At 43.5% G+C, this 25,689-nt stretch overlaps 1 long non-coding RNA gene across 1 annotated transcript; it reads right to left on the reverse strand.

The window, feature by feature from the left end:
* Positions 1-307: 307 nt before the first annotated feature.
* Positions 308-6,362, reverse strand: LOC310749747. Its single transcript, XR_014541709.1, has 3 exons — positions 6,297-6,362; positions 3,387-3,490; positions 308-563 (listed from the first exon to the last, which is right to left on the reverse strand). It is a non-coding gene; the product is annotated as an uncharacterized lncRNA (long non-coding RNA).
* Positions 6,363-25,689: the final 19,327 nt, after the last annotated feature.

The following is a 25,689-nucleotide window of genomic DNA, read 5'->3' on the forward strand; positions in this document are numbered from 1 at the left end:
TGGATGCTTCCAATTCACAGTGACTCTAATGATCAAACTGAGGTGACAATATTAAGTCTGTTGTTCTGTAAAGAGCCTTCTATTTCTGCCCTGATATTAGAGAGTAATATGCCCCAAACAGATTTTTTTTCCAGGATTGCATCTTGTCTTTTAGACCAGATCGGCATGTTCAAAGCAATCCCACCTTTTCAATAGTCCTCCCCCACTCCCTTGAGGGCTATCATATGAATATCATTTTCTGGAGAGGAGGCAGTCTAAGCAATGAGCCCTAGGAAAAGGAAAGGGGAAAAAACAGGACCCAACAGAATAGATTACATTTTTTTATCATGTTCGAGTTATTTGATTCCCCCTCCTTTTTTCTTCTTTTGCCAATGGTGCTCTTAACAGGGTTGCAAACTACCCATTGGGCACTCATTACCCAGCACAGGAGAGGGGGTTTCCTTGTAAATATGCATTAAACTGCGGTGGTGTTTGCCTCCACTTCATGCTGTGACTGAACTGAGGCAAAAACATGCTTGCTTGAAAGCTGTCACAGGAATGTTTTACTGGCCTGGTGTTACTGCCTAGGACACACACACACACACACACAGAGAGAGAGAGAGAGAGAGAGAGAGAGAGAGAGAGAGAGAGAGAGAGAGAGGTGTTAGCAGAAGAACTTATGAAGAGCCCTACAAAAGCCCAGCATCTTGTTCTCACTGTGTGACCAACGGATGCCTCTGGTAGTGGCATCCCCAGCTAGCATGGCCATTGATCTTGGTCCAGCAACATCTGGAGCACCACAGATTCCCCAACCCTGATGTACAGGAAGCCCACAAGCAAGACATGAGGGCAACAGGGCTCTTCCCAATTGGGAATCCCAGAAGCCAACATTCTGAGGTGTTCTGCCTCTGACAGTGGAGGTAATGTACAGCTAGTTGCCATTGACAGCCTTTTTCTCTGTGAATTTGTCTAATCCTGCTTTAAAGCCATCCCAGTGGGTGACCGTCACTACCTTTTTTGGTAGTGAATTACATATTTCTAACAATGAAGCACTGAAGATGCACTGCCTTTTGTCTGAACTGAATTTCTTCGACTTCATGTGATGACCCCACCAGATCCCAGTGTTATGTGAGAAGAAATAAAAATCGCCTCTCTGTCTGCTTTCTCCAAACCATGTTTAATTTTATGTACAACGGTACCTCGGTTTAAGAACAGACCTGTTTATGAACTATTCGGTTTTCAAACTCCGCAAAACCGGTAGTGTCCCGGTTTGCAAACTTTACCTCGGTCTAAGAACGGAATCCGAACAGTGAAAGAGCACCGGCAGAGAGAGGCCTCATTAGGGAAAGCGCACCTCAGTTTAAGAACGGACTTCCGGAACGGATTAAGTTCATAAACCGAAGTACCACTGTACCTTTATTATATATCCCCTTTGCTCACTAAATATTCCAAACTGAATACATCCTATTAGTAAGATACTCTTACAAAACTCACAAAAATGCCATTATTAGACTTCTGCCAGCCTTTGATTAGCTATGGATTAATAAAGCATATCATTATTTAACAACAACAGCAACCTGGGCAAGAACACTTTTAGTTCTGACCCCACCCAGCACTGCCATGCAATCTCCAGATGATTACTCCAAGGGCTGTCTGTCCCTTAGGCTGCAAGGGGATTCCCACCCCAGCTGAAGGATGTGCTCCAGAACCTTTTGTAACATAACAGGGTTGCATGGCAGACAGACTGATGTGGAAAGTGTTCCCTGGTGGCTTGAAAGCCAGTATTCTAACTTTTAAAGCCAGGGCTACCTCTACCTACCTGAATGCTAAACTCCAGGCAACCTTTCCACTATTTCCCCCTCTCCTCCCTCCCCCTCCCTCTCCCCCTCGCACAATGCTCCATAGTCCTTGTGTAGCTCCCGTGAATATTCAAATACTGTAATTGGAGATGAGTTACATTGTTTTGAATTAGCTAAAATTCCATTGTTAAGCACAAATGCTGCTCCAGTAAATCATGGAGCTCTTAATGGGTCCGCGTGTTCAGGTTAGTGAGCCTGTTCAGATTTATCGTGCTCCCAGGGAGCTGACCAGTGTATTACGCTGCCTGCTGCTAGGTAATATGCATGACACATTTCTAGACACTAATTCATTTATTTAATAGAAGCCATATGCAAAAACAGGAGTTCAAAATGAGGCTGACAAAGAAGGTATAAAAGTTTTATTAATCCATAGCTAATCAAAGGCTGGAGGAAAGCATCTAATGGTGGCATTTACAGACCATATCGAATGTGAATAAATTATTTTTTTCCCCTAAAAAAAGAGAGAGAAAGAAAACTCTTATAATAGGATGTATTTTGTTGGGGACATTTATACTTTTAATTATGGAGGCAATCAATTTACTGGAGGCAGCTGGCTGAGATAGACTTTAAAAGAATCAGCTCCAAGCAGAGAGAACCCTTTCATCATGTTTCTTAAAACCTTCCCCATTACTCCTTCTGCCTGTACTTGAAAGCTAGAACCAGAAGATTTGTAGGGATGCCACCCAAACTCTTGGGGGTCAAAATCTTGGGTTTTAGAACCCATATCCAAATTTATTACTTCCTGGGCCACCTAACCATAGATAGTGGCCAGAGGGTGGTACTGCAGCAACCAGCTTTGGAGAAGTCACAAACCACATTACTTCTGACTTGGCTTCTGAGCAGCTTCTTGGCTGGACTGTATGGTATCTCCTTGTTCAGAGGCAGTCTACCACAAAATACCAGTTGCTGCGGAACAAAGGAGAGCTGTTGCTTTCAGGCTCTACTTGTGGGCTTCCCAGAGGCATCTGGCTGTTCACTGTATGTCACAGGATGCTGAACTAGATGGGTCTTTGGTTTGTGCCATCTGGGATAGGTGAGTAGTTTGCCTGGTACTCTTCAACATCCTGAAGAATCAGGAGGAATATGCCAATGACACAAAACTAGGAGGGAGAATTAGCACTTCAGAAGACAGGAACAAAATCTAAAACGACCTTGATAGAGTGGGATACTGCCCTGAACCCAATTAAGTGAAATTCAGAAGAGATGAATGTGAAGTTCTCTATTTGGGGAGGGGGGAAGAATGCAGCAAGCCACTTCTGTGAAGGCTTCAACTATTTTGGGTGAACTCATAAAAGTATTATTCACATTCACAATAAGATTCTAACTTAACCAGAGAGATTAAAAATGAACAACTTTTTTATTATTTCATTAACACCCCCTCCCCACAAATTTCTCAAACTAGGCCAGTTCTTTAAAAAGTAAAAAACATTGGAGCTATACTGAATATTTTTCAGTTTTGATTGTTGGGTAGAAACTAGCAATTTTGGTGAGAGCAATTCCCCCCCCCCCCCCGCCCCCAGATAAGCACTTAGGTTGTTGAATACTCACTCTTAGAAGATGGTGTGGAATGATTCCTGCCCACCTCAGACAGCTGGTTCTCCAGTGTTGCTGTTTTCTGAGGCTGGTGCTTCTACATCCCTCTTCCTGTGATTCTGCCCAAACAGAGGTTTTGCTGCAATTAGAATTATGTCACAATGCTAGGCAGAATATTACATTTAGCTACAGTATGCTGTCATGGATGCTAAGTGAGATCAACTGGGAGTGATGGAAAAGGAAGGAAGGAAGGAAGGATCTTTTTTCAACTCCCCCCCCCAAAAAAAAAGTTTTCCGAAAAAAGCTGTAAATAGTGTCAATTCAATTTTAATAACTGTTATTGCAAGTGGTTTTGGAGAAGCCTACATTGGATTTCTCCAAAATTTCTGCTCAACAGCAACAGAAAATGTCTCAGAGATCACCATCACTGCCTTAAATCCCCAATCAAGTTAACATGCACTCCATAAACCAGCTGGACAAGCAAGACAATGTGGAAAGCCCAAAGGTTAAGTATGTATGATTGACCTTGAGGAGGCCGTGTTGTGCAGATCATTAAATATATCGTGCTCTTCCGCTTCAGCTGGTCGTGGAGGGAAAGTGCCCTGGGAACATTATTCGGCACTGAGATCTTTCTACCTACCTTATTGTGACACAAAATCAATGCCTACCCCATATCCCTCATTTCCTTGGATTATTGCTGGCTTTCTGCTGCTTTATGGAGCTTAGTCAGTGCAAAAACCCTAAATATGCACCCAGGAGACTGCCAAAATCTGCACTCAGATTGGGTGCATTAGCATATTGGGAAGTCCCTGCCATTGGCTGAGCAAAACGAGGCTTTGCTTTAAGCAGCCTGATGTGTAGAAGGGGTTGGGATTGTGTCCACTGGTGCTGACTTCACCTACATGTATTCAACAGGCCTTGTCACCAGCCCACATGCCTCCTGTTGTCCAAGCAATGAAGTAGAGGCATAGCTCAGTGGAATATAAATTATAGTAGTCAACCAATCCATCAGCTTCTGTATGTTCTTTCTCTTCAATCTAGCTCTGTTAGCCCCCCCCCCTTGAATAAAGGCCCTAGACTTTTTGCCTTCCTCTGTAGAACCAGAGAACATCAGAAGAGCACAGCTGGATCAGGACAAAGGCCCTTCTTCTCCAGCATCCTGTTCTCATAGTAATCAACCAGATGCCTATCAGAAGCTTGCAAGCAGGACCTGAGTACAACGGTGCTCTTCCAATTCGTGATCTCCAGCAACTGGCATCCAGGTGCAACCCTAAACCAGATGGACCAATGGCCAGACTTGGCATAAGTCCTAAATCACTCATGGGAGATGCTATAGTCCATGGGAGCGTAAGAAGAACTGGCTTCTGGTCAGACCAAAGGTCCATCCAGTCCAGCATCCTGTTCCCACAGTGACCAAGCAGATACCTACAAAAAGCCCACAGCCAAGGTATTACTGCTCCTCTCCCCACCTGTTCCCCAAAAACTGATCATCCACATTTCCCATTGTCCCACAATTTCTTCCATTTAGTTTATGACTTTTAGGCATGGGTCCAAGAGGTTTTTAATTTGTCCCAGCATTTTCTCCAGGGAAATCCACAAACAACAACCTGAGAACTGACACTTGTTTTTTCCGAATCAAGAATAAACAGCTGGTTTTCCCAGGGAAAGCAATGGGACTAAAGAAGAACCTCTTGGACCCAAGCCTGGAAGTCACAGACGAAACAGAAGTGTGGATGAGCCCTGATACATACTACCTATGATACTAGAGATAGCGCACAGTCATCAGGTCTGCCACGACCCACTGATAGCCTTATTCTACATGAGTTGGTCAACCCCCATTTTAAAACTGCCCAATATGGTATCAATCACAATATACTGTGATAGTATATTCCATAGTTTAGCTATAAAATGGGTGACTAAGACTTTGGTTTTGCCTGCCTTGACATCAGAGAAGATGCTCCAGTCCCCATGTCACTTCTAGTTTCATAACAACCCATATTTTCAGGGGGTTTTCCAAGGGCAAGGTCTGCATTAGTAATGGGGAATCTATGGGCTCCAGATCCCATTAGATGGTGAGTTTGGGATGGTCATATGGTCAGTGGCTGGGGTGATTGGAGTAGTGGTCCAGCAACACCTGGAGGGCCACAGGTTCGCCTCCCCTGGTCCAGCTCAAATAGATCTGAGTCAGGCTGGTACCTGGACGGAAGACCCTCTGAGAAGCAGGGGGTGGGCACAGTGTGCCATTGTCAGTTCCATTGTGGAGGGAGGGTGGGATGTAAATAAAACAAATAATCAGGAGTGATGAAGAAGACCATGATGTGGCAAGTCAAAATCCACACAGAGGTGTGACTCATTTAAAATCAAAGCCTTTGTCATCTGTTCCAGCCCTGTGTCTGCCACAACTCAACAATCCAGTGGGAAATGGCAGCTCTTTCTTTGGAACATGGCAATATTTATTGTCTAACCCGCCTGTTCACATCCGTCAGCCGTGAAAAGTCACCACTGCTTTAAAAGACGATCAGTTTTAAGTAATGCCATCCATCACAAAACAGAACAGAGTGAGCAACATTTCCTCAACTGCAATGAATTATACAAGGGTCAGCTCACTGGAGTCGCGGTTGGCAACACAAACATTGGCCTCAGGTAGGAAACCTATCTTTCCAGCTGTTCTTATCCATATGGGTTCAATGAACTGCAGACGTTAGAGGCCTTTAGCTTATCGAGTGTGGCTGCTGGAGCTATTCCATCTAACTGGCATCATAAAACAACGAGGGAGGGAGGTGAATGCAATTCATCTCCCACTCATCTGGTTGCCAACTGCTGACAGAGGAAGAAAATGGAGATGTAAGAGAAGTCGACAGATGTGGTGAAGGAAGTACAGGTGCTCCTGTATTTGAAAACAGGCAGGGATTTGGGATACATCACCTGCTACTCAGGGGCATATGGAACCTCAAACTGGACTAGTTTCTTGTGCTTTGGGGAAATGTTATGGTCAATGACATCATCATCATCATCATCATCATCATCAATGCCCTTTGTCTCTTCAGATGAGACAACTGAAGCTCACACAGCATTTAGTCTTGAGCCTCATCCCCTTAACAGTGACTGTATACATGAAATACTGACGGGCTTTTTCAGGGGAGGGTGAAATGGAATATTCTGAAAGAGGGAATGGCTAGAACACTAAACAGCAGCACTTTGTTGCAGCCCCCATTAGTCTTCTTCCACATTTTATCTTAAGACTTTGACTAAGGATGGACTTTGTTGCTTCAGTATCAAGCAAGCTTTCTCTCTCTCCCTTCCTCCTCCTTTGCTTAATATTGTTTATAGACTGCTATTCATTAAAATGAATATCAAAGTGGTTTACAACAATTAGACATAAAACCATACCATTAAAAACAGGTTTTTAAAAGCTAAAATTACAAATAAGCAAGCTGTTATAGAAAGATGCCTGCACAGGCCTGACTGAGTAGAAAAGTTTTCAGCAGAAGTTTAAAAGTTGAAACAACATTTTCTGAATCTCTGTGGGTCGAGCATTGCACCATGCTGCGTTGATGATACCAAAGGCTTGGTTTACTGTGAGTGTCAAATGAGCACCACCAGCTCCTGCACTTGATCTCAGTGATTGATATAAAGGTTCAGGTGGTCTCTGTGTGGTGTGCAGGACCTAAGTTGTTCAGGGCCTTGTTAATTAATTCAAAGACCTTGAACCTTCAGCCAGCACAGATGCTTTAAAATTGTGTTGCTGCTGACCAGATGTTCAGCAATCTGGCCGCCACATTCTGCACCAGCTGGAGCTTCTGAAACAAGCCCAAGGGCAACCCCACATTGAATTGTAGAGTTGGAAAGGACCCTGAGGATCATTGAGCCATGGGTTTCCCAAACTTGGGTCTCCAGCTGTTTATGGACTACAGTTTCCATCATTCCTGTTCACTGGTCCTGCTTGCTAGGGATGATGGGAGTTGTAGTCCAAAAACAGGTGGTGACCCAAGTTTGGGAAACCCAGATCTAGTCCACCTGCCTGCAATGCAGGAATATACAGGGATCAAACCTCCAACCTTGGCATTATCTGCACCATGCTCTAATCAACTGAGCACATTGCAGTAATCCAGCCTCAAAGTTTACCAACACATGGGCTACAGTGGTCAGGCTCTCTAGCTGATGAAGAGTTCTGGAGAAGTCCAAAGCTTGGTTGTGGTTTAGTGGTGCTTTGCTTGTTCTTGTACATGTATTGCCTTATTGTGGGTTCTGAATGTTTTTGTCTTATGGACCAACACAGCTTTCTTTACTTTTTGTTCCCACGGCTTAAGAATTTTCTTTAAACAATATTTTCTGGAGTTACCTCCAGCCTCCTTGAGCAGGGATGGTGCTGGGTCTGCTACATGAGGCCTGGTGACACTCAGAGAATTGCATACAGATAAAGTGGACAGACACATCCAGCGGCATCTGGAACTTTGCTACACAAGGAGTTTTAGATCATCTACCACTTTCTATACCAGACATTAAATTATGTAAATATATTAACAGACATTCAAAATATTGTAATAAAAGGCTTCCATATCCTTTCATCTCTCTCTCTCATCCTTGGGGTTTTAAGTTTTCTCTTTTATTCTTTAAGGACACACAAGGTTATCCTCTAGATTTTTTTTAAAAAAAGCACCACTATTGATATTTTAAGCCGCTAATGATGTCAGGTATCTTTTGTAGGACAGCAGTTTTTTGTTTTGTTTTGTTTGGCTGAGAGCACTGTGTGTCAAAAAAGGAATTCCATTTGTTTCATGAGGAGCATCCACACACTTCTTGAATTTTATTTACTGTGTGGCTTTCCTAGGAGACAGAATTGCATTTTAGTTTTAAATGTTAGGGACAAAAGTAAAATTTGAGATGTATTATTATCAAATCTTTGGTTGCAATGCCCTGTCCAAGACTCCTGTGAACCATTTGATAAAGGTACTGTATAAAGGTGTATTTTTCAATGTGCTTTCTTCTCTCTATGCATTCCTTGTAAACATTGACTAAATCCCTACTAGGCTTGGCCACATGCTTTGTTCAAAGGCGACTTGTCAAAGAAGGGTTGCTTGAGAGGGCTAGAAAACAGTGTATATGGGCATCTGAGCCCTGTAAATCAACTTTGGTAGCACAAAAACTCATTTGACTGGCTTGTCCAACGTCTGAAAACACACAATTTCTCCAGGAAATTAAGTTGCTGGTGTCCATCTTATTTACTCTGTGTTATATTTTATCTACTTTATTTTATTTTCTTCTCTTTTACTCTATTATTCACATTTAGATAATATGCTTTTGGGGCTCCCTGCTTGTTTCCTTGGTGCCAGTTAGATTTGAGGGGGGGGCAGAATCTATTAATGATTATTATCACCATCATAATCAATTATTACAGGAAAGGATTCTTCAGGAAAAATTCTTTAGATATATTTATTTTTACCCAGCACAACTAAAATTAATATCCAGCTTTAGTACTATAATATCTGCCTAGCTTCTCCTCATTTCTGTTTTCCACCTGCCAGGGAACCTGCTTTAAAATGAGATGGATCTGGATAATTGGGGGGGTTTGGCATTTCAAAAATGCTCCTTCTCACCTAGCTGAGCCTCCGTGGAATGTCTGCTGCCTCCTCCCGCATTTCATCTTGAGACATCAGCATCAGCCAGTTCCTGCCTCCACACCCTTTGCTGCTCTTTCCCACTTCTAGCCTTTGCATAGCCCATTTGCACAGTTGCACCGCCCTGTGATCTGTTTCTTGGTCACATTTAAAGCATGACAGATTGGTAGAATGGAACGGAACCCTTTGTTCCCATCTCCATTTTTATAACTTCCTCTTTTTGTGTACTTCCATATTTTCTCCTCAAAACAGGCACACAGGGGCAGAGGAAAGGGGTGCGGGGGTGTGGTTTGCCCTGGGTGTCACCACTGAGGGGGGTAACAAAATGCTGGGCAGCACTCACGTGGGGCCTGCAGCTCACCCGCGCCACCCGTTTCTCCTGGAAGTGACACGGCAGCTTGGGCGCCCGCAGGCTCCATGTTGCCAAAACTGTCCGCCTGCTGCCTCCCCACCCCACCCCCCAAGCTGTAGGGCGGCTGAGTGGGAGGAGGCAGGTAGATTCCTTGGAGGCCCCGTGGTGTGCCCTGCCCCTTTGAGTGGCTTGCCGTGCCTTTGCTCCGCCCCTATGGGTGGCTGGCCCTCCCCTGGGCGCAGCGCCCCAGGCAGCGGCTTCCTCCACAACTGCAGGCACAAACTGCTGTTTCCTCTGAACAAGCTCCCTGTCGCTCAGCTTCAGACAGTTACATTTCATTTATTTATTTCACAGAATTTATACACTGCTTCATTGGAAGAATACACCTCAAGGTGGTTTACAAAAAATATAAAACCAAAAATTAAGAATAATTTTAAACTTCTGAAAAGTTGAAATAATGACAGACCAAATGCAAATTAAAATCTGCACCACTTTTCTAAACATCTGAGAAGTCTTGTTTAAGCAATAATGTTTTGAGCAGGCACTGAAAAGAGCACAGTGAAGGCGCCTGCCTGACATCCATGAGGAGGGAGCTCCAAAGTGTAGATGCCGCCACATTAAAAGATCAAATTCTTACAAGCAGGGAATGGGTATTATCAGTGGCGCCAACTCCAGGGGGCCTTGAGGGCCCTAGCAGTCACAATTTTTTGTTGTGGGAGCTCAGCCCCCCCTGCTGTGTGCCCCACAACTGCCATCCCCCACTGACACCACTACCCTGCTGCCACTACTGCCATGCACGACCTTACTGTGAAACCGGGGCCTCTGCGGCCTCTGGAAGGTCCAGCCTTTCTTGGTTCCCTAAGCATGTCCTTAGTCTGCCTACTGGGTAATCCAGCTCTTTTCCTCAGACTTACAATTTCACATACCTGTTTTCATGGCTTGGCTACCAGCTCTTCCAGATGAGGCATGACTCTTTCTTTGGGCAATGGCCACACTCTCACCCTGCCTACAAGGGCTTCCTGTCCTTGTCCCTTTCCTTCCCAGCCTGCTAGCTTCCCTGTCCACATCCTTTCTCTTCTACATGCCTCTAGGGGGACTTATTGGCGTGGATCTCACCCAGTTATGAACTTTGTCTCTAAACTTTTGAAGCTGTTCAAGTCATTGTGACCAGTATTGTCTCCTCTGAGCTCTCCAAGTCTCTGGCAGAATTTTTTCCACATCACCTATTACCTTACTGGAAATACCAGGTATTGAACTTGGGATATTTTTTGCATGCAAAACAGGGGCTTTGCCACTGAGCCATAGCTTCCCTCAAGTGGGCTGGTTCTCCTGTGGGTCTCTTCCATCATTCAGTCCCTCTTGGGTCCCAATCCTGCCTAGATTCATGCTTCCACTCCCTGCAAGCCTTGGACATCCTTCAACACTGCATAATTTAATTCAGCCTTTGCGAACCTGGTGCCCTCCAGGTTTTGGACTACACGCCCCATAAGCTCCAGCCAGCACACCTGTGGTTCATGGGAGTAGTAGACAAAAATATCTGGAGGATATCAGGTTGGGGAAGGCTGCTTTAATTGCCCTGATCTTCTTGTGCAGCATTTCTCTTGAAAGCTACTATGAGTACAGCTCATCCCTTTCCCCCCCCCCTCTCTCTCTCGCGTGTGTGTTGAACTTGAAAGCATTTACTAGCATAGGTAGCTTCTGTTTTATTTGCTCACAATTAATCATGCACCACTGTAAACAGTGTCTGTTTTAGTTCCACTGACAATTATCCACTTGTCAGCTTCTCCCTCAAGTACCTCTAGCATCTGGCAATGGTAAATAATTTTTATTTTATTTTTTACTTTCAAAAGGGAACTCCATCAAAATGATCGTTTTGCCTCAGTTGAAAGACATCCATGTGGCAGCTTCCCATCCATTTTCAAAACCGTCAAAAGGCAAGCTTTGGCGGGGGGGGGTGACTCTAGGCCAGGGGTCAGCAAAATTTTTCAGCAGGGGGCCGGTCCACTGTCCCTCAGACCTTGTGGGGGGCCAGACTATATTTTGGAAAAAAAATATGAATGAATTCCTATGCCCCACAAATAAGCCAGAGATGCATTTTAAATAAAAGGACACATTCTACTCATGTAAAAACACGCTGATTCCTGGACCATCTGCAGGCCGGATTTAGAAGGCGATTGGGCCGGATCCAGCCCCCGGGCCTTAGTTTGCCAACCCATGCTCTAGGAGGATCAGAATTCTCAAAATGTGATGGCACTCCCAATGATTTACCATTTTATCTTCCAATTTTACATTTGAACTGGCCACAGGGGTCCCAAATCTGATTAGAGCACCAGTGCTGGGGAATGAGTTATCCCTACCCACCATGTTATTTTCCTGATTTAAAGCAACCCCCTCCCCAAAAAAGTGTTATAGTCCTGCAAGAGCTTGGGGGGGGAGTGCCACTTACCCCTTTGGAGCTGTCCTGAGTCCTGCAGAACTTTGCCCCCCATCAAATCTGTACTTGCATTGTGCTTCTTGCTGCTTGTTGACTCCTGTTCAACACCAGTCATATTATTAAAACAAAGACCGGAAGAAAAGGAGCACAACCAGCTTCACCCTCTAAGACAAAATAGCCTTGATTAAAAAGACTACCCTCCCAAAGCTAACCTACCTATTTCAAACCCTTCCATTCTGGATTCCCTCAATCCAACTCTATAAACCCTACATTCATGTCTCTTCTCTCACAAAAAGTAATAGAATCATAGAATCTTAGAGTTGGAAGGGACCCCGAGGGTCATCAAGTCCAACCCCTGCAATGCAGGAAGCTCAGCTAAAGCATCCCTGACAGATGGCCATCCAACCTCTGCTTAAAAACCTCCAAGGAAGGAGAGTCCACAACCTCTCGTGGGAGTCTGTTCCACTGTCAAACAACTCTTACTGTCAGAAAGTTTTTCTGAATGTTTAATTAGAACCTCCTTTCTTGTAACTTGAAGCCATTGGTTCGAGTGCATGTTGAATCCTTCTGGATATCAGTGCTGCAGGAAATTTCCAAAATAACAAAACAGGTAATAGAAGCAACTCCAGAACTAGCCCAGTTAGATATGTTCCAGGACAACAACACCCACATGACAAGGAACTCACAAGTCACTTACTTGCATCATCTAGAAATATTGTAACTAGACACTGGAAGAACCTATCAGGAGTGAACATAGACCAGTGTTACCAAAATGTATGGAAACCGCCCTACTAGAGAAGTTAGCCAACAAACTTAAACCCACATGGGGATAAACAAAGGGGGACGCCTTAACCCCAGTATGGCTCTCCTTCATCACATACACAGCATAGCAGGACAAAGACGTATCCCCCCAACAGCATATGAATCAATATGGCTACCCTGACCCAACAATCTCTGCTCTCCCCCCCCCCCAAACAAGCCACACTGAAATCAATTGGACGCAGCCAGCCAAACTCATCTAACCTCTGGCATTATCAATAAAAACAAATAAATACATAAACAACAAACCTACCCACGTGATGCTGACACAAACTCTCGACACTAATAATAGAACAAAATAGAACAAAAGAACAATACCCCATCTCTCTTCCTCTTCTTCCCCCTCCTTTTTCCTCCAAATGCAAATTATTATTATTTATTAAATGTGTACACTGCCCTACCCCCACAGGTCTCAGGGCAGTTCAGAAGATAAAATCACAATATAAAAACACAAAATACATAATCAAAACAAAAAACAACCCAAAAGATGTCTTTGCAAATGCAACAAGTGTATAGAAAGCAGGAGGTGACGTATCAGCCAGGTATTATTCTTCCTTACTCACGTTTGAGAGTTCAGCAGAATACACCCCTTGCAGCAAAAGAAGGAAGCTGTTGACAAGCTTTAGCCTTTTAGTTTAAGTAATCCAGGATGGATGTGTGAGTGCAAGCATGCTTTTGGGTGGGGTAGGGGGGCGGGGAGACATCCTGTAATCTTCAACCCTGGCTCAGCACCCTGATAAATCGTGCCTCACAAGAGCTAAATCGTTTTTCTCACAAGAGAAAAATCTGTATAGGCTTTTTTGACTCACCTCTTCAAATACACAAATAAATGCAAACAATAGCATTAATTTGTTGTTGTTTAATTGTTTTTATTAAATTAAGAATGAAACCTTGAGGTTTTATCCCCAGCCATCACATTTGCTGGAGTCCTTTGGACCTTTCACCTTCTGCAAGCCCCCTTTGGCCCTGTGGCCCATGTCCATTCCTTGGTTTTCACTTGGAGGGCTTGTTCTAAACATCCTACAAGGCAGCTGGGATTGTAGAACAGGATGCTGCCTTATGCTTTCCCAGGTCACACTATTTGCCTCTTTAGTCCTGCCTTTATCTCCCCTGGCTGCCAGTGGCTCTCCACAATCTCGTAAGTCCCATCACCTGCTACTTTCAACTGGAGATGTGGTGGATCCAATATGGGACATTCTGCACTCAAAACACGACCTCTACCACTGTCCCTAAATCACAACGTAATTGAATCTATGACTCGTGTAGACTTTCTTTTACTGGAAGTTTTTACAAAAAAATGTTGAATGCTCAGCAACTAGAGACATTTTAGATAGTCTGCCAGAAGACAGGTGGCTGAATCTCCATCTGGTCCAAATAGAATGAAATCAAGTCTCCAGGGCCAGATGAACTGCATCCAAGAATATTAAAAGAACTGGCAGATGTGATCTCAGAACCACTGGCAGTCATCTTTGAGAATTCCTGGAGAACAGGTGAAGTCCCGGCAGACTGGAGGAGGGCAAATGTTGTCCCTATTTTCAAAAAGCGGAAAAGAGAGGACCCAAATAATTACCGCCCAGTCAGTCTGACATCAATACCAGGGAAGATTCTGGAGCAGATCATTAAGCAAACAGTCTGTGAGCACCTAGAAAGGAATGCTGTGATCACCAATAGTCAGCATGGATTTCTGAAAAATAAGTCATGTCAGACTAACCTGATCTCGTTTTTTGACAGAATTACAAGCCTGGTAGATGAAGGGAATGCAGTGGATGTAGCCTACCTTGATTTCAGCAAGGCATTTGACAAGGTGCCCCATGATATTCTTGTAAAGAAGCTGGTAAAATGTGGTCTTGACTATGCTACCACTCAGTGGATTTGTAACTGGCTGACTGACCGAACCCAAAGGGTGCTCATCAATGGTTCCTCTTCATCCTGGAGAAGAGTGACTAGTGGGGTGCCACAGGGTTCTGTCTTGGGCCCGGTCTTATTCAACATCTTTATCAACGACTTGGATGATGGACTCAAGGGCATCCTGATCAAATTTGCAGATGACACCAAACTGGGAGGGGTGGCTAACACCCCAGAGGACAGGATCACACTTCAAAACGACCATGACAGATTAGAGAACTGGGCCAAAACAAACAAGATGAATTTTAACAGGGAGAAATGTAAAGTATTGCACTTGGGCAAAAAAAATGAGAGGCACAAATACAAGATAGGTGACACCTGGCTTGAGAGCAGTACATGTGAAAAGGATCTAGGAGTCTTGGTTGACCACAAACTTGACATGAGCCAACAGTGTGACGCGGCAGCTAAAAAAGCCAATGCAATTCTGGGCTGCATCAATAGGAGTATAGCATCTAGATCAAGGGAAGTAATAGTGCCACTGTATTCTGCTCTGGTCAGACCTCACCTGGAGTACTGTGTCCAGTTCTGGGCACCACAGTTCAAGAAGGACACTGACAAACTGGAACGTGTCCAGAGGAGGGCAACCAAAATGGTCAAAGGCCTGGAAACGATGCCTTATGAGGAACGGCTAAGGGAGCTGGGCATGTTTAGCCTGGAGAAGAAGAGGTTAAGGGGTGATATAATAGCCATGTACAAATATATAAAAGGATGTCACATAGAGGAGGGAGAAAGGTTGTTTTCTGCTGCTCCAGAGAAGAGGACACGGAGCAATGGATCCAAACTACAAGAAAGAAGATTCCACCTAAACATTAGGAAGAACTTCCTGACAGTAAGAGCTGTTCGACAGTGGAATTTGCTGCCAAGGAGTGTGGTGGAGTCTTCTTCTTTGGAGGTCTTTAAGCAGAGGCTTGACAACCATATGTCAGGAGTGCTATGATGGTGTTTCCTGCTTGGCAGGGGGTTGGACTCGATGGCCCTTGTGGTCTCTTCCAACTCTATGATTCTATGATTCACTGTTAACAGACATTTCATCTTTGGGTTGCATTGAAAAGGCAATGACAGCATTCGCCACTTGGTGGCTGCAAGTCTACCAATGCAACAGAGACATAATTCACTTCTAGAAGTAATTGAAAACCTAGCAGGTGGTCCTAGCAATCTACCATGGAGCTCTCTCAAGACAATTTATTGCCTGTGGCTGGGGTGGGGGAACTAAATACCACACCCTATAAACCCTTTTAGCTCCTTATTGTGCCTAACCCCCTAACACTGTCACACTGCATTGTGTGGCACCGTCCTTAAGTAGCTGAACTCTGCTAAATATTGGTAAGAAACAGAATAGAATGTACCATTCTTTATCAGTCTGTTTGCTTAAATGCTAGTTGGTACTTTATGCTGCGTTGCTGTTCCTGGTTCTGAGTCTTATGTTCTGAATCTTATGAACTTGCTTGTACCAATACGTCTTTTTGCATTAATAGGTCTTGGTGGGAGGTGAATGACCACATCTTGGTGTTTCACTTTAAAAAACCCCTGCTTAGTATTGTTCCCAGCTAATTTGGAGTGGAATCTTAAGTAGGTCTTTTCTTCCAATGGATCTTACTCTCAGATGTGAGCTTTAATTTGTTGATGTGAGTTATCATTTGTTTTTAGTTGTCATTTTAACTTTTCAAACATCTTAAATTATTGCTGCTATTTTTCTTCGTGATAATTTTATTTTTACTGTTTTGTAAACTGTTTTGAGGGTGTGTGTTTTTTAAACAACCAAGTGGTGCATAAATTTTACAAAATAAACAGACATGTAAGAGTGTATGTCACCCCAACCCCATTTCACAGCTGAGCTGTGGGTGCTCTTGTTCTTGGGTCCTGCTTGCTGGTGTGAGAAGAGATGCTGGACTAGATGGGCCATTGTTGTTTATTGTATTTATATTCCATCTTTTTCTCCAAGGAGCTCAAGCTGAGATACATGTTTATCCCCCTCTTCCATTAGTCCCCACAACAACCCCATGAGGGAGATCAGGTTGAGAGGCAGTGACTGGCCCAAGATCACCCAGTGAGTGTTGTGGCCAAGTGGTAATCTGAACCCCGGCCTCCCAAGTCCTAGTTGGACCTTCTAATCCCTACACCACAATGGAGCACCACCACAGCTGACTCTGCCTTTGGGTTGTCTTTCCAAGGAGTCTACCTCAAGGCTATAGCTCAGTGCTAGAGCACCTGCTCAACGTGCAGAAGGTCCCATGTTCAATCCCCAGTATCTGGAGAGAACCCTGCTTGAAATCCTGGAGTCAGTGTAGGCAAAATTGAGCAAGATGGTTCCTCAATGTCCTTGTGTCTGTTCTCAATACTGCCTGTGATTTATGTATTTACCTATCTTCTGGCATTCACATGCTGCCTTTCTTCTACAGAGCTCAATATACTTGTGGTTCTCAAGTGGTTAACCATCCAGGCACTGACCTGTTTAGCTTCAGAATCATGGTAGCCTAATGTGGCTTTGGACATACCTTTGGTATTCACACTTCCAGTTCTTCATGTGGTTGACTACCTATGGCCCAGCACTGATACCCTGAGTAAGATTTATCATGGAGTCCTCACAGACTGTCGTCCAACATCAAGTGCATGGCTAATGGTTGGATCAATAAACATCAGAGATCAGTTAGAGATTTGCCTTTTGTTCCTGACAAAAACTAATCAATCTCAAGATGTATAATTGATTTTAATGAAATGGAGGCTCCCCAACCCCCGTCTTTGATCCTTGCATTAATGATTGCCTAGAGACAGCAGCAAAATCTGGGCACCCAATGCATCTTTCACTAGCTTTGCCATCCCTGATGGTTCCCTGCATTTCAATGATGGGTCACTACCAAAAAGGACCACAGCTTAGTCTCATCCCAACTGCATAAAGAAACACCCCAAGTGACATTTTCCTGTTGTCGACACTGACCCCCCCTTTTAACCTTGTAGTTTATGCACAATTAATTGAGATGTCTTTTATACTTGATGTGCTGTAAAATTAATGTCTAATTTATGTAATTAGTCAATTAACTCTAATTCCAGCATATGGTTCAAAATGCCCAGAAGGTTGGTTCTCTCTCTCTCTCTTTCTCTCTCTCTCTGTTCTGCTTTTTCCCACCCCTTCCCTCGAACTTATTTTGATGTCACCAAATGCAACTAATTGATTTTACATACATATTAACTTTAAATTCATCTTTAGCAGCTCCTTTTTGTGAGGTGGATTTAATGTCTGTCTTTCTAACTTTTTTGTTTGTTGGGGTGGTGGGAGTGGCTAACCAATCATTTGCTGGATGTCAAAATAAATGTGACTTTCCTTCATATCTCCATCATTCGGCTCCCTCCTGTGAGGAGGTTTTCTGCCTTAGCTGCCTTTTCATTGTGGGCTTTCTGGTTGCATTACACTCTTCCATTCCATGGAATGACACGCCTATAGAATTTGAATGCTATGAATATTTAATATAAAACATTTCCAAGGGAATTTTTGTTTGTTTTTTCTAAATCACAATATCCTGCAGACATTTCTTTCTTTCTTTAAAATAGATCTTATTAATACAATGATGGGGGGGTTATGAAAATTTAAGTATTGCCATTTAATTAGAGAGTGAATAGATTCCTGAAGAGTCAGGCTGTTAGAGGAAAAAGAAAAGTGAAGACTTGTGGCACATTCAAGACCATTTTATTATATTCTTGTTAAGATGTGATTTCTCCCCACCTTTGGACTCTCTGCTCATTGATGCTAATTCATTGTTTGCACTACAAATATTGGTGTAGTAAAGCACTAAGAGATATTGAGATAGTTTTGGTGATTAAACCTTTGCAGTGATTGCCTGAGTTGCCTTGATGTCACAGAGACATCTCAGCTGGTTACATATGGAGGCAGAAGCTTCTCTGTCTGCAACCAATTGAGTTGTTCAGATCCTGGAGCAGTGGTAGGCACCCTGTGGCCCTCCAGTCCCAGCCAGAGTGGCCAATTGTCAAATATGACAGGAGTTGCATTCCAGCAACATCTGAAGGGTCAGATGCCCTGATCTCTGCCAAACTTGTGCCCTTCAGATGCTGTTGGATGGTCATTGCTGGGAAAGACCAATGAAGATGGGAGTTGTAGCACAACACTGAATGGGGGGGGCACAAGTTACCCCCACTGTCCTAGAGAGAGATATCTACTACTGTATATATTTTCAAAAATGGTTTGTCTTCTTGTTCTCTATGCATTCAGATGCCTCCTCAGATATCATCACTCAACGTGACACAAGGCTTTTCAAGATGGAGATGATAGTCTTTCTAAATGTTTGGACACTGGGCACCATTTTGAACCAAGATGGCAGATTGGGACATGACTTGGGCATGATTTCCCCTGATTTTTGGCATGGGAGATCAAAATTCACATATTACACTATTCATTTTTTAAAAATCACGTGTTTTTTTGTTTTGTTTCAGAATATTCCCTGGCAGAGCACTCCTTGCTAGTACAGTAATAGAAAAGGCTGTGGATTATATTGCTCCTCCTCTAACTCAGGGCTGGAAGGATGCTTTGACTTTTACACTAAATGTGTGGTACAAAAAGACTCTACATAGTTTCCATGGAGAAGCTAACTCATGAGCATAAAGCCACAAGGGCTCTGCTGCACCACAAGACTTTCAACAAATTGGGGTGAGCAGCAGGTCTTGGTGGGTGGCAGTGGGAGCAGCTAATGGGAGAGAGTGGCAGGAGTCCCTGGAGATGGAGTCAAATTGATTCTGGTTTTCTCCCCATCTTCCTCCCTAGAAGAGATACAATGGGCACTAAAGCAAATATCAGATCCAAGCACCAGATATCAATCAATCATGTATTACATGGTCACAGACCCATTGTAAGAAAACAAACAAGAAATGAAATCATAATCATTAAAACATACACATATTTAAAATACAATGTGATACAAAGGATAAAAACATGAGATCCAAACTGCCAAGAGAGTGAAAGTATCAACTTATTAGTCCTTTGAGCACAGAAGAGGAACCTGGCCACTAGCTCTGTTATTAAATTGTTTGCATCAGCCATGAACTATTCCAGATACCATTCTGGTGTCCTTCAAGGTGTTTCCTCATAATGGGGCAAAATAGCCTGTTATGCTCATCTCTACAAAAATCATATTTGAAAAAGATGTGACCCACAGTTTCAACTTCCTCATCTCCACAGGGACACAAACATTCCTTATATGGGACCCATTGATAATGCGCTTCCAACACAGGATACCTTAGCACCAACAAAACATGTGATTTGTGTCTCTGAGAAGCTGTTGAACCTTCCTTTTTTCCTCACACTGAACAAAGAAGCACCAAAGTGCTTGACATAGTCTGCAGTGACTTACATGGTCCATTGTTTGTTCCATCATTGGAGAATAATTACATACTGATATTACTTGATGTCTTTTTGTGTAGCATATTTTCTCAAGGAAAAGAGTCAAACACTGGAAATGTTCCAGAAATACCTTGCCATGGTGAAGAACAAATTGCAGAGAGCACCAGCTCTCCTGAAGATGCATAATGGGGGTGAGTTTTTGCTCTTGCGACTTGTAATCCCTTGTAGAAAAAGAGGGGATTGAACATGTAACCACTGTTCCTTATACCCCACCACAGAACTAAGTAGCTGAAAAGAAAGTTCAGATCCATCATGGAGATGACAAGGTGCATGTTAACAGATGCATCTCTACCTCAACGCATGTGGGGAGACGCAGAAGCAACTGCAGTGGATCTCCAGAACAGACTGCCAACACACACCTCTTGAGCTTTGGCATGGGAGCAGTGGCGTAGCGTGGGTTGTCAGCACCCGGGGCAAGGCAAGTAATTTGCGCCCCCTAACCCGTGGATTTGCGCCCCCTAACCCGTGGATTTGCGCCCCCTAACCCATGGATTTGCCCTAACCCCAGATGTTGCGCCCGGTGCGGCCCGCCCCCCCTGCACCCCCCACGCTACGCCACTGCATGGGAGAACTCCCAATCTGTCACACATTCTTGTATTTGGAAGCCTAGGCTTCAGCCACGTTCCCAGAGAACATAGACACAAGCTTGACTTCAGAGTGCAAGCAGGTATCTTTGTGGGATACGCCACTGGAGGAAAAGGTTACAAAGTTATGGACCTGGAAACAGGAAAAAGCAGCACAAGACCTGTAGTTTATTTTGATGAGCACAACAAAGTTGGCACAAGGAATAGTGTTGTGGACTTTTCTGATAAATCAGAAGAAGCCAATGACCTTATATACGTCCCCTCACTAACTTTTCAATGTCCAGATCTGCCTTCCAGTGTCATAGCCCCCTCTACAGGCGATGCACAAGAAGACGACAGAGGACCAGACTCCTAGCAGCAGCACCAGGGATGAATTGGAGCAGCTTTATGCGGACATGCCTGCGTTGGAGGAAGAGGAGGAAGCTGATGCATTTCCAGAACCAGTAGTGGTGTTCCATCATTACAGCTGTCCTTCTTCACAGCATCAGCGTTACTTCGGGAACCTTCCACATGGGAGGAGAGAGAGGAGGCACCAGCTACAGAAGCCTGTCTAGGGAGGGAGGTTGCAGAGGAGGAGAGGGATGCATTGTATCAAAACAACATCTGGATTCTTACTAATCTACCTCCTGAGAAGAAGGTGATAGGAAGTAAGTGGGTTTTTTAAATTAAACAAGGGACAGAAGGCAAAGTGCAGTGCTACAAAGCCAGACTTGTGGTTCAAGGTTTCAGTCACCGATATTGCAAAGACTATGATGAAGTTTTTGATCCAACTGTCCGATACAGCCGTGTAAGAATGCATGAGAGTCATTTAGTGTGCAAACTACAAAAAGGACTTTATGGACTGAAACAGGCTGCTAGGGCCTGGAATCAGAAGCTACATAAAATACTAACACAGCTTGAGTACAAACAAGGCCATGCCGACAAATGTTTGTACACCAAGTGTAATAATGGACAATTTTCTTACCTTGCCTTCATTGATTATTTGATTATTGCCACAGCAAATGTCAAAGATTACACACAAGTTGTGAAACATTTCAACAAAACGTTTAAGCAAAGATGTGGAGCCTCTTCTGTGCCCGGGGGTACCACATTGAGGGACCCAGATCTTGGTTTAGACTTTTTTCTGGAGAGCTTAAGAAAGAGTGTTTATGAATGAGGGTACTCCACAAGTAGATTCATGTGAAGGACTGTATGTTCAGTTCCTTACTAAGCATGGCAAATTACCTTCCTTGGGCCAACTGAGTGAGGCAGAAGTACACTTTTGAAAACGATCCCAGCACGAGTGCTGTGGCATCATAAAACTTTTATCTCTTCTTTCTGGACAAATTAATGAGCAATTTAATTAATAAAAATCAGAGGGTAGTGTAAGTGCAACGATAATGAAGTTAAATGAGTGCACAGTAAAATATTCCCTAATCCAGCGCATTGCCAAATGCCCCTTTAATTCCGCTTAGCACTAAAAGGGTTTTGAGCATCGTAATGAGATTCCACTGTCTGCTAATTAATTGACACTCTCCTGAATATTCATATGTGCTAGCACCAATACGTTCCTAATTGCAGCATGGAATGGATCTCCCAGGAAGGGAAGATCGCCATTGACTTAATTAAAATAATATATGCCAGAACCAGCATGTTGAAGCTGTGAGATGTTTGCCATCGAGTGAGGGAAGGTTTGTTTAAAAACAGGGGTGGGAAAGCCCATCACTCAAATCAGGGAATGAAAGGCACGTGTCTGGACTGGAATACTTTCCAGAAACCAAAAGTGCATTCTGAGTTCATTCAAAGACTGCAAGAGCCTCCAGATCTGACTTGTTCCTCTTCCTGCTGCTGCATTGCAGGCTAGATTTCTAACACATATGCTAAGGACTCCAGAATTTGACTGTGCTAAATTTGGAGGAAATCTGGTCAGGGGTGCCCTCTACAGAAATATTTGGGGGAAATCGCTTTGTCAGAGCTGAAAGGAGAGAGTGATAACTAGTAAAATATTCTGCTTGCTAAGTTTACTCATCATAAATGAACCCAGATTGGCTTACACGTGTAGTCATTAGAATAAAATTCATTTGATAAGACAGTAACAAATTAGGTGCTCTTTTTTAAAAGAACAAGCAAACACCATGCACACTGAAAGATGTACACTTCTGTGTACTAGGCAACCAAAACTCTCCCAGGCTAGATTATGCACCCTAAACAAATTGTGTAAATTTGAACCACTTCTCTTAGGTAGCCTAATTTATATGCAGCTATTCTGACTAGTTTGCATAACTTATCCCAGTTTTGCTCATCATGTGGGAAGGGGAGAGGAACTGTGAAACAGGATGAAGTCTGTTTCTGCCACCTCTGCTGGGCATCTGTTTCTGCCAGCTCTTCTGCTTCTGAGATCTGAGCAGGTATTGCTCATTTGTAATGCTGAGGGCAGGAAACTTGTTTTCTTTTTTTGAAGTCATCAAACTTGAAATTTCTCAGAGAGCTGAATTTTGCACTGAGCACATTTGGTGCTTCTTCATGGCCTCAAATAAAATTAAACCACAGAGCGTTCATCCAAACCAGCTTCAGCCAGCACATGTGTGGCTCATGGGAGTTGTAGTCCAAAATATATGGAGGGAAAGACTGATTCAATCCATACTTAGTAAGCTTTCCATGATTAGAGAAAGCCACACACAAATGCAAAATTGGTCCCAAAAGCAGATTGCAAGGCAGTACAGGGAAGCAAAAAATAGTGTACTCTTATTTCTTTTGCCCATTCTTGTCAATGAAAATACAGGGCTATATAATCGTGTATGGTAACATTTTTCTTGGAATATTCTCTTTTGTTACATTTCTAAACCAAATTATTGGCATGATTATATTTACAATTGCATGTAAACCTCCTTATGCATACTTTTTATTTTGTTTTACTTATTAACACTTTATTATTGTTGATGATTATGATACTTTTCAATGCATATGTTTTGATGTAACACACTACATTTTGTCCTTGATTATCTGTTGTCATACTGTTCTTCCATACTAAATTATATATATACAGTATGTATGTATGTATGTATGTATGTATGTTTGTATGTGTGTGTGTGTTTGTGTGTGTGTGTGTGTACACACACAACAAACCTCCTCAGGGTGGAAAAGTATTATTGCACAAGTGCTTCCAGTGTACTATGGACATCTGGGATTGCCTGGTAAGCAATCCCTAATCTGAATGCCTGGCTTCATCCCCTGGAGGGAATCATGACAGTTCCTCACTCACACATGTACACCATCATTACTGGAACCTGTACCCACACATTAAGAAAGGGGCGGTGTTATTAAGAGCTTAAGTACATAAGAAGAGCCTGCTGAATCAGGCCAATGGTCCATGTAGCCCAACATCCTGTTCTCACAGTAGGTAGGGGAGCGGGTGGCGCTGTGGTCTAAACCACTGAGCCTCTTGGGCTTGCCAATCGGAAGGTCAGCAGTTCAAATCCGCTTGACAGTGATGAGCTCCTGTTGCTCTGTCCCAGCTGCTACCAACCTAGCAGTTTGAAAGCACACCAGTGCAAGTAGATAAATAGGTACCGCTGCGGTGGGAAGTTAAATGGCGTTTCTGTGTGCTCTGGCTTCTGTCACCATGTTCTGTTTTGCCAGAAGCGGTTTAGTCCTGCTGGCCACATGACCTGGAAAGCTGTTTGTGGACAAATGCTGGCTCCTTGGGCCTAAAAGTGAGACGAGCATTGCACCCCATAATCGCCTTTGACTGGACTTAACTGTCCAGGGGTCCTTTACCTTTACCTACCTTACCTTCTCATAGTAGCCAACCAGGTGCCTTTTGGAAACCAGCAAGCAGGATTCAAGCACAAGAGCACTCTCTCCTCCTGCGGCTTCCAGCAAGTGGTATTCAGAAGCATTACTGCTTCCAGCCATGGAGGGAAAGCACATCCATCATAGGTAGCAGCCATCAATAGACCCATCCGGCATGAATTTGTCCTGGTGGCTCTCCAGAGGTTGCTGGACTGTGACCCCACTATCACCCCTGAGCACTGTCAATGCTGGCTGGGGCTGACAGGTGCTGTGGAGTCCAGCAACATCTGGAGAGCATCAAGTTTAAAGGGTGTTAAGAGGGAATGGTGTTACGCTCTTGATCTGAAGTGAACCAGGGTGACATCCTGTATGCAGCCTTCAGTGCTTCTTAGATGGCTTCAGGGGTAGTGGATGGTTGATTTAAGAAGCCGAGACTCTCCCATCTTATTTGTCCCTTGAAACTAAAAAAAGTGGCATTATTGTTAAAGACAGCCTTGAAATGCTCTCTCTCTCTCTCTCTCTCTCTCTCTCTCTCTCTCTCTCTCACACACACACACACACACACACAGAGAGAGAGAGAGAGAGAGAGAGAGAGAGAGAGAGAGAAGGTTAAGAATGAAGAAGAGTTTATTTGAAGACACACAAATGCATATTTATTATACACATATCTGCATTAACAATGCAAATTACACCGCCAGCACTCTGTGCTTGTTTATTCATTAGGTCTTTAGAAAATCTACATTGCCTCCAGATAGCATGGATGATAATGTGAAATACACAAGCCATGTGTATTTCTACCCAACTGAGATCTGTTCTTCATCTATGAGGAGAAGTCATTCACAAAACCAGAGGAACACAATGATAGGAAGGAGGAAGGAATCCCAGATGTTGTTCTACCACAGAGATGGAGAACTTGTGACCCTCTAGACATCGTTGGACTCAAACTCCCATCATCACTGACCATCATACATGCTTAGCTGATGATGCCCAAGTGATTGAAGTCCAACAACATCAGGAGGGTCATAGGTTCCCATCTCTGCTCTACTGCAAGGTGGCTGCCTCTTGGGCTGGCTGATGGGTACCATGGAGGGCAGCCAACTGAACCCATTTAGTACCATCCACCAGGATGTTCTCCTGCTCAGTCCAGGATCCAATGTCTCTAGGAGGGACCATAAGTTTGCGATAGAGCATATGCATCAAACAAGTTAAATCCCCAGCATCTCCCATTAAAAAAATAACTCCTAGCAGAGTTGCAAAAAAAGAGTCTGTTTCAAAATATCTGGAGAGCTGTTCAGAATAGTTTTTAATGGTGAGATGGATCAATTGTTTTCCTTGGTATAAGGCAGCTTCTTATTTTCAGATCATCAGCAACATTGCAGCCAAATCCATTAATTCAAATAACCATTTTTCCATAGTAGGTAAGAATGA

This window comes from Podarcis filfolensis (genome assembly GCF_964270895.1).
Source record: "Podarcis filfolensis genome assembly, chromosome: 14".
NCBI classification, from domain to species: Eukaryota; Metazoa; Chordata; class Lepidosauria; order Squamata; family Lacertidae; genus Podarcis; species Podarcis filfolensis.